This window comes from Lactuca serriola, chromosome 7, assembly GCF_051521515.1.
Source record: "Lactuca serriola cultivar US96UC23 chromosome 7, Lser_US96UC23_V15, whole genome shotgun sequence".
Classification (NCBI taxonomy): Eukaryota; Viridiplantae; Streptophyta; class Magnoliopsida; order Asterales; family Asteraceae; genus Lactuca; species Lactuca serriola.
In genome coordinates, this window is record NC_136414.1 from 160,541,790 (window position 1) to 160,551,247 (window position 9,458).

Genomic DNA, 9,458 nt, shown 5'->3' on the forward strand with positions numbered 1-9,458 from the left:
TGAATGTTTTATATTGGTTTTAAATTGTATATGTATTTTTATCTACAAATATATTGGGTATAACATGGGTAGATGAAATAGTTGATGTGTATTAAAATGATGAGAGGCCTCAATGTTGTTGTTCTAGTCATCTAGCGGAGTATAGATGATGACCACGAACTATTCTAGACAGTCCAGCGGAACACTGGCAGGCACGCAACCTGTAGGTGTTTTTGGACTAAGTGTTCACCATATGTACTCCAGCCCCCCATGGTTGCCTTATTTGACATGTATTGTTGAGGAATCCCTTAAGCAGTGTTGTCACCCTGAAGAAAAATCCTTAGGCTAGGTCCCTTATGATAGATATTTAGGGACATAAAATGAGGATAACGGGAATGGGTATTCAAGGATATTCTTGGTTGATGAAATTAATAATTTTATTTATTATGGGTTGAAAACTCTATATGCTCATCAGGTTCCCAAGCCCGATCCACTCAACTTTCTATATTACGGTTAGTGGACCCAGAGCATAATTGGATGATGACGATGGATTTTTGGATTATAGGCCATTAGATGTAAATATCTGTTGTAAGGTCTGTAATATGTTGTTTATGCTTTTGGTCTGTATCGATGTGGATATCCTGAGTTTTGTAATGAAATGAAAAATACATTTCATTAAGAAATGCTTTGATAAATTTTTATCAAATTTTGTTTTGGGACAAATTTCGCATATATTATTGGATAAATTACTCTAATTTTATTTTAAAAGCATAAACTAAATCGGTCTTTTCTGGATATAAAATTGGGGATGTCACAGTTGGTATCAGAGCATTAGTTTAAGAGAACTAGGAATTTGTAAGATATCTAGAATTGAACTTAGAATGTGAAGTGATGATCGTGAGATGAGTGTCTACCATATTTTAGACACGAGCACTAGTATATTTTAGGAAAGATGCCTAAAATGTTATTAGGTGATAAATGTTATATGTTTTCCATTTATGATATTATTTTTTCGGATCTATGGTCGGTTGTCAACCGGATCTGGAAACTTTATGCGTTTAGGAATCTAAGCGTATGACTACGATATTAGAACTAGCATGTAAAGTTTCAGAGTGATAAGGAGAATTTAAATATCTATCATGAATGAAGATCTAAATTCACCTAATTTGATTTATAAATCATAATGATGAAACCCGAAGTGGAGCTAGAAATGCAAATAGAAATCAGCAACCTCAACCCCAATTGATGGAATAGGTGCCTACAACAGAAGTTGCACCAGAACCAATCACAATGGCTGGAGTGTGAGCCATGATTCAAGCAATTATGGCTGAACAAAGGGAAGAAATGAGACAATTGTTGCTGAACAACGAAAGTGAACCTGCAATGCCTATTGAACAACCTGAATTAAATGACGATCAGTCAGAGGAAGAAAATTACAATAGATCTGTTGGTTAAGCTGAGCCGCTTGTGGTTAGGAGTAATAACCAAGAAGATGGATTCGAGAGAAATGGATGCAAGTACAAAGACTTTATGACTTGTAAGCCATCAAATTTCACTGTAAAAGAAGATCTCGTTGGAGTAATGGATTCGATCTCGGAGATTGAATTAGCCTTTATGACATGTGGTTGCCAAGGCAAGTTAAAAACCATATTTGCAGTGTGTCAGTTTAGAGGTGGCACTGTTCGTTGGTGGAACACTCTTGGGAAGAACCTAAGTCCTATTGAGCCACTAAAACTGATTTAGGCAGAGTTCTTGGTGAATTTCAAGCCCAAGTACTGCTCGGCCCAAAATATGCTTGAGCTAGAAAATCAATTTCTGACACTGAAGAAGGGAAGTATATCAATTGATGAATACACCAATAACTTTACAGACAAAATGGAGTTGCTTTGCATATTGTCCTAGACGAGCTGATAAAAATTGACAGATACACCAAGGGACTTCTATGGGAGTACACGGTGCCAATACGTCAAGCACTTACTCTGGAGGCAGCTATCCGGGCTGCCAAGTCTGTTGAAGATATGATTAAGGGAAGAGCCGCCAGCAAGGTTGAAGTTGGCGAAAAGAGAAAGTTTGAAGGAACTTCAAGTTCCAACATGAAGAGCAAGTTCTCGAAGTCTGGTTTGAGGAAATTTGGAGGAGGAGCCAAAGTGAAGTGGTGTGAGAAGTGCAAGAAGAAGCACTATGGGAAATGTGACGAAGAAGTCACTTCTTATAAATGTGGAAAGCTAGGGCACTACGCCAATGAGTGCACATCCAACAAAAGGGTATTCTATGGATGCAATGAATAATGTCACATTGCTAAGGATTACCCGAAGAAGATGTTGGATTAGATGTCTAAGCCCATAACTATTATTGGTATGTACTCAACCCGAGAGTAGCATGGTCCATTTGGGTTGCATATCATCAGGACAATTTGTTACGACGGACTTTTGAGAAGAGGTTATATATTATTTATTAATATATTATAAGTTTTAATATATTAATATGAAATCATATGATTTAATTAGTATTGATCAAGAGTTAGTTTGGAATTAATTTAGTGATAAAAGAGATTAATTAAATATATGAGGACCAATTATGGTAATTAGTATATTTATATGTGTTGGGCTTATGATCCATGGTGGACCAAGTTTATGTGTGGATACATAAAGAGTTGGGCCACTTGAACCATGGATCATAAACCCATGAGTATGGATTTGGGTTATACCGATGCCCTTGAAATCCTACATATAAATATGTGCTCCATTGCCTAAAAATGCCTACTTCTAGTTCTTGGAGTTCATGGAGGTGTTTTAGTGCATGTAAATTGTCTCTCAAGAGTCACCTTTGTCCTAGGTGTGTTGTGAGCCATTTGAGGCATTCATACTTTTGGTGCTATGCTCTTAAGGCCAAATACTACAAGGTTTCAAGCTACAACAAAAAGGTATGTCATTCTATCTAGTATTTTATATTGTTTATGTCAATTGCATGCTAATTATAGGCTTATTGTTTTGGAAACACTATTACATATATAATCATAGAATACATAGATCCAAAGTATTTAGGGTGGTTTGTGCATCATAGGATGTTGTAGTATACAAAACCCAACGTGGTATCAGAACCATGGGTTGTTTTCTATTATACTTGATGTTTTATTGGTTTTCACAGCAAACAAATTGAACTTTCTGCCTTCTGCCCAGTGAACTCACCGATTCTACTAGGTGACTCGCCGAGTTGCCTGAATATTGTCTTGGACTTGTTGAGTGCATCAAGGGGCTTGACAAGTTGGCAGTCCTGAATGCAAATTTTCAAGTTTTGTGGCCTGTTTTGGATTAGGATTATTACCACAAAATGTTTTTGTTCATAAAATTTGATTTGGATGCTATGGTAATGATTATCCTCATCCAATTAAAGGATAGTTGTTAAAGTTTCAAGATTTGTATTAGTTTATGTGATTAGCTAATTTCTTGAAAATAATTGATGTAAATTATCTTTACTTATTAGTTTAATCTATATCATAGAAAAATTATTTGATTATTGTGTTAATTGGAATAATTGATCTTAATGGTTTTTATGAACTCCAAAACTTGTCCTCAAGTTACGGAAAACGAAGAGTTTTTCTTTTAAAAGATTCATTAAAGTTCATAGGTTATGAAAAATGAAAGGTCTTGTTTTTAAAAGTCATCATAAAATAGTTTTATGTCTTCCATAACTTGTCCTCAAGTTATGGAACTTAAAAAGCCTTCCATAAAAACCATATTAAACTCATAAGTTATGGAAACCAAAAGTTTTTAAATTTCTCAGAACTTGCCCTCAAGTTTTGGAATTTGTAAAGTTAACCCCCCATGTATACTTTAATTCTAACCCTTAGAATTTTAGAAGTTAAAATTCAAACCTTATACTATTATAATATTAAAAGTTCATATTTTTATATATGTATAATAGCAAGTCAGTCTTACCGTTAGTAGGCCTCATTCACGAAGCCGGTCTATAAAGGGGTATAAGGTTACTGCCTATAAAATGGTAGTTTAATGGGTGTCCACTCTCACCCACCGCTTCCGTCACTGGTGTAGGGTCGTTAGCCGAACGGGTAGGACAGGACATTAATTCTCCCTTCATTAAAAGTATAATGATAAATATAAAGTAACTAAACTTTATTAAATTCTCAATCTTAGTTACTTTAGGAAAAATGTGAATTTGGTGCTAACCCATGAAATTGAACTTTGCACCGTGTTAAGTCGTTAGTGGAGTGTGTGTGGTTAATCGGCAAACTAATTTGGGACTGACAATGCATGAGAAATGGTAGCTTGATGTTAACCATAGATCGATGGAGCGTGTGTGGTTTACTGGTACATTGATTAGGTGGTTGTAACATTAAGTGTACCAAACTAATTTGCATGGTTATCCACTCCTTGTTTGTGATCCTTGACATCCCAGTCACAAACTTGAAGGGCACAATCAAGATTTAAAGATGCCATTGAATAGTTCAATGAATCTCAAAGAATCTAGGAATTTCAATTCATTTAAAACCCAATGTTAAATTTCGTTTTTCCATCGCGGAAATTGGTAAATCGTCATTTACCTACCTTCAAATATTTCGCAAATTGGATTACGGCATCCCTCTTCCAATTTGTTAAATATTGTGTTGGGTCCTAATCTTAATATTTCATATTGGGTGTTATATTAAGGACATAAATCCACTTGCTTGAATTTCTCCCTCATAGATGTCTAGTTCAGACAACTATGGTCTTCCTTATCCTTTTGGATAAAGCTTTCCTAATGAAGATGATATCCCACATAGCGATCAAGGTGAAAGATTAATCCCTTTATCGTGCATTAATGGGACTGGAAATCATACTTCACTTCCTCCACCTCCTCCAATTATTCTCCATAACCTACAAGTTCTTGAAAAGTTCAAGGTCACTCAATCCCTATTGGCAAGCAATGACTATATGTGCTCACATCTTGGAGATGAAGTCACATATTGACAAGTTAGGAGAGTTGGGTGTTGAAGTCTCAAGGAAGATGGCTATTGACTGGGTTCTTCAATCGCTTCCTAAGTCATATAGTGAGTTCATTAAGGACTACTATGTGACAGACCATGACATGACTCTTAATGATCTTACCTATTTGCTTGACGCTGTTGGATCAGCAATGATTTGGAGCACTAGTAAGGCAAAGAGAAAGGCTAAGTCTTCTTTGCTTGATGGACATTGACAATGGAAACATTGGAAGTCCAAAAAAGTCTTCCCTTCCCAACGGAAAGGGATCGGCCATGATCAAGTCATTTGACCCAATGGTAAAGAGAAAAGCTAAGTATGAGATAGTCTCGTGTACCATTTCCAAAGAGTCTATATGTTTCTTTTTCCAAGAGAAGGGCCATTGGTTGCAAAGCTACCCAATTTACCTGAAAGTCCATAAGGATGGTAAAGTCAAAAAGTTTGACTCTACTACAGGTAAAGTCCACTATCTAACCCTATTAAGTTCCTATTTAGAGATTCTTATTACATGATGTGACTAGGTCGCATTTTGATGTTTTGTAGAATCGGGAAAAAAAAAGAGGAAGCTTAGAAGAAGAGTATGCTGAATCTGATCGAGAAGATGGATTTCGATCGTATGATTCGAAGGTTAGAATTTTGAGTTGTTGCTTAAGAGTTATGATAAATTGCTTAGGAATAGATAACAACATAATTTTCATTGCATTGTAAGGAAAGGTTTTTCCACAAATTTATAAAGATTTTTTTTTATTTTAAGTATCCTTATAATGGCATTTGTGAAAATTATTGTTTATTTGATTCTTTCGTCTGTAGTAGTGTCATAATTTACCAAATAAGGAAAGATTCTCATCACCCAAGTTTCAGTTAGACAGAAAATTGGATTTATGCAACTTGTATTGTATGATGAATGAGAATTTTCATCTTTGGGAAATTAAGACTAATTCCTTATTCACATATATATGTGAGTCAGGTGAAGGACTGGGAGATCGGGTACAATTGGTTGTGCATTAATCAGGTCCACCACAAAGAACGATAAAACTATTCATCATGATTTACTAAAGTTTAGTAAATATGGTTATGCTTACAATTTTAAGCATAATTCTAAAACATTGGAAAAGTTCCAATGTATGGCAGGACGAATGAGATGAATCAAATTAGGCAGAAAGATAAAAGTTTCTCCAATCTGAAGAAATGGGAGAGTACTTCAGTATCATGTTTTATGATCATCTTAATGATTATGAAAAACCATATCACAATTGATCCTACAAGGACATCTTAGTGCATTTGTTTGACTAAGAAGAGGAATCGTGAAATGTTGAAATGGTTAAATCAAAAGATGAATCATAATTCGTTCCAAAATTGAGTCTTAGAGTAACAGATCGAGCCTTGAGTGACATAATGTTAAGAAGGTTTAAAACACTTATCAAATATAGAGTAAAATGGTTTCTACCCTTGTACATTTAAAACTAGTAAGTGGTGATGTTTTTCTTAAAACAAAATACCAACTAAGACCAAATGTGTGAAGTGTTTATCCTGATAAGAATCCGCACTAACTCTTTAATATTTGTTTGTCATGTAATGTTCCTTGAGAAAGTGAATCTTATATGTCAAGAGTTCAGTGGGAGTCTTAAAGATCTTGAAAAGTTTCAAGAACTAATCAAGAATCAAACCTATAGTTTATCACTAGCACATGACTTGAGGTTTGTAACCTATCGTGTTAACATATTCTTTTTTCTGTGCCCATTCTAGTTAAAAGTTGACTATGCATGTGAGTTCTATGAGTTCTCAATTGTTTTCATGACAACTTGGAAGACATGGTATGCCCTTTTGCTACCAAGTGGCAAGAAGTTAAGATTGTAAAAGTTCAGTTCATATGAGTTTGGATTTGTCGCTAACCTTGTCTTATGATTATGGTTTGACAAATTCACATGGATAAGAACACATACACCATAAAATCTAAGTGTCATAAGGTTTCTATCTAATTCATGGAAATAATTGTGAGGAAACGCTTTCACTATGTAGATTTTAAGGAGATACAAAATTGTGATATTTGCATTCTCAAATTCAATTGTGATTACATCATCCCTGTTCATAGTTCAAATTGTGAGAAATGGAAGATAGTTTGAACATTCGGGACTTATTAGTTTAAGTTCTAAAAGGTTCAAACACATACATGTGCTATTTAATCTGAAAAAGTGTATGGGCTTGAGAAGTCTTGTAAAGACTTATTGGAGCATCAAGTATTAGAAATCCAAACTTTGGAAAGAAAGTCAATGAGTATTGATTTCTAGAAGTCCAACTGATTTTTAGATACATGTCAAAGCTAGTGGGAGCATAAGTGTTATGCTAACAAGGACATAATCATCATGTTATTGGTAGCATGATTATTATGTTAAGTAATGCAAGTTAGCAATGTTAATTATAGAAAACAAAAGTTTCAATTTGCAAAGTTGCAGGGTTTGAAAAGTTGTTTTGCTATAAGTAAGGGAGAAGAAATTATACTTCATTCCAATTCTAAAAGCTTAGATTGAGATTTTAATCAAATTTAGTCAAGTATATATATAAATGTTATGTTGGAATGGTTCAACATAAGGAAATTCAATATATGGAAGTATTATTTGCATTCTAAAATTCGATTATGATTACGGCATCCCGTTTAATAATTCTGATTATGAGAACATGGAAAATAGAAATATTATATCAAAAGACTGGTCTAGTATCATGTCCTTATGTGAGACATCATGAATCGTGTCCCATATACTGCGGATATTGGATCGATTACATGTGTTGTAATATTCATCCATACTAATTTTTCCAAATGCCTATAGGGTATTTAGAGGGAAAAAGGAATAGAACTGGATATGACTAAAATGATTAAGCAATTGTCGAGGACAATCTGAGGTTTATCAAAGATTGGTTGCTCAGGGACAGTTGGAAGTATAGTGTAAATTTGGGAAAGAACCATATTGACATATTCTGAAAAGATGTGACTCTTGTTCAGAAGTGATAGTCAAAATGGGAGTATGGAAATGTTTCCATAGGTGGAAGTTATACATTAAATATGTGTAAGATTAGAAAACTTAATGCAAGAAGGATGTTCAAAGGAATGTACTTTAAATATGAGACTTTATTTCTATGGAATTGCTCTCCATTGGAATACTTTGTAATGTATGTTGCCAAGCCTTTGTGACTTTTGTGCGTAGTCATTACAAGAGGACCATTACATATAAGTTTAGAATCTAACAAATTTCAATAAATGGCAAACAATCTTGTATTCTTACACTTATCATAAGGATTTGGAATTGTGAAATGAGCATCATTGAAATGTTTTCGATTGATCTATTCCACAAAGAAAGGACCATATGTAAACATAGTGTGCATGCATGTAGCATGGGACAACTATTGTTTTAGTTCTAGTATTAAGTTGATTATTTGAAACATTATACAATGAATAATGAGTAATGAATATGACTCAAAAATTTTGGGGTCATATAGGATTAGTATTATTCTTGTGTTTCACTCTGCATGTTTTGACTTCCATATTAACTAGGTTATTCAAACCGTCCACAGTCGATCATACTTTGGAAGTAGGTTTTGAGGCAAGAATATCATGAATGGGTCTGTAGTTTGTCTAGGTGTTTTAGACATAGTTGTAGTATTTATGAGAGCTCCTGGAATAAGATTCGAATATTGGATTAAACCCACGATCATTTGAATCACTTCATGGATTTTATCACGAGCCATCATGAGACGATAATATCTTATATTCTTAAAATGGAGAGATATGAATTGTAGTCTACAAGTCGGTTGCACATTGATAATTTGAAAACTCACCAGTAAATTGGTGTTATAAAACACATTATTGTGTGTGATTTGATGAGTAGATAGAGCAAGCATATGAGTCGAAGTTTCTCCATTCCTTTTACACTTGGAGGGATAAAAGCGATATATGTGGGCCCCTTGATGATTTAGTGATGACAACCCCAAGTGCTTGGCTGGGCCTAGATTGATTTGATTTGTTCAATTAGCCGGTCATCATAAATCAAAATCGGGAAACAACAGATGGACAGAGAGAATGATTATAATACATGTCTCAGTCCATATGATATCTAGAATGGAGGAATATATGATCCCTCATCTAATGGACTCGTCATTAACTAAGTCAGAGTTCGACAACGACTTTTAAGAGCTACGATTGCTAGTCAGGATTTTGGATTCATATTTGTAATAATAGTTTTAGACTTATCCAAGTAGGAGACTGTTGGATTAGATGTCTAAGCCCATAACTATTATTGGTATGTACTTGACCCGAGAGCAACATGGTCTACTTGGGTTGCATATCATTAGGACAATTTGTTAGGATGGACTTTTGAGAAGAGGTTATATATGATTTATTAATATATTATAAGTTCTAATATATTAATATGAAATCATATGATTTAATTAGTATTTATCAAGAATTACTTTGGAATTAATTTAGTGATAAAAAGAGATTAATTAAAT